Source organism: Gavialis gangeticus, unplaced genomic scaffold (assembly GCF_001723915.1).
Source record: "Gavialis gangeticus isolate Ggan-Ray unplaced genomic scaffold, GavGan_comp1, whole genome shotgun sequence".
NCBI lineage: Eukaryota > Metazoa > Chordata > Crocodylia > Gavialidae > Gavialis > Gavialis gangeticus.
Window position 1 is genome coordinate 49,165,598 of NW_017729032.1, and position 1,296 is coordinate 49,166,893.

Below are 1,296 nucleotides of genomic sequence, written 5' to 3' on the forward strand. Positions count from 1 at the left end.
TGAGATTGGTCACGCAAGACCTACCCACAACAAACCCATGCTGGCTATACCTTAGTCCTTTAACCAGGACTAGCTTACATAATGCTGACGACATGTTTAGGGCTCCAAAGTAGGCAGGGAGGAGACAATCATGCCTTTCCAGGAATATCTGTTTAGTTATTCCCAGAGGCAGGCTTAGCACTTTCAAATAACCATTATACAAGTTCTGGTAACACTGACATAGAACCTGAAGTTTCCCCCACTGAAGTCAGTGGCAAAACACTAATTGTCTCTTATAATATAATTTCTCTTATAATAATGTCACCTACTTAGTTACTCAGCAGCTTGTAGACAGCAAAAGAAAATGAAATGCAGGAGGGATCCATTTTCCAGGATCTCATGCAACCACAAAGAAGGATAATTATAATGGTTACAAACATATAATAGGCTCTTGAGGTAGCTATGTAAATTTGCCTCTGAATGGCACATTGTGTTTTACATTTCTCAGGAAGGGTTTGTGGTTGAATTTGCCTTTTCACTCTTTCTGTGAAAAGAAGGCAAATACTTCTTTCATGCTTTCCCGACTGACAGAACAGCAACATTTTTTTTCCAGGCCAAAGCCATCCTGTTCTGGAATGGGTATTTGACAGCTTTCATTGTACTGCATGCTTAGAAATCCTGAAACACAGGGCCACATGCAAAAACACATGTGCAGTTGTTGCTTGATTTGCCAACAAAGTTATCAAAATTGCTTGCACGCAGTAAGTATTAGTTTGACCTACGATGAAATCAAGGTATCTGTAGGCTGCTGGCTTTTTGTACATCTGGCTTGCTTTTAAAAAAAAATCAAAGGCTAAAAATACCCATTGGTGCTTGGTGATAGTAGCAGATATTGAACCACCTGGTGGCTGCTATATGGACTCTCTGAATCCTTGCCTGTAGTATGGAAACTTGAGACTCCCAAATTGCAAAGAAACCTATTTACATTGTTAGAAATTGAACATATAGGAAACAGCATACTGTTTAGTGAAAAGCTGAAGCTTTTCTGTTTAGTGAACAGCTTTACTGTTTAGTGAAAAACAGAATGACAGATTATAGTATAAAAATCTAGGCCTCTAGAACAAAGCTGACATGAGATCCCTAAGGAAGTAAGGCTCTGTCCACTCGGATGCTAAGCCAACCTGAAGTTCAGAATGTTTGTACCAGCACAGTTTAGCTCAGTTCCATGCATTTGCTTACAAGGCCAGCCTCAGATGGCCACTCTATATGTCTCCAGGAACTATGCCCAGGAACTAGAATTTACAGAATGCTGTCAGG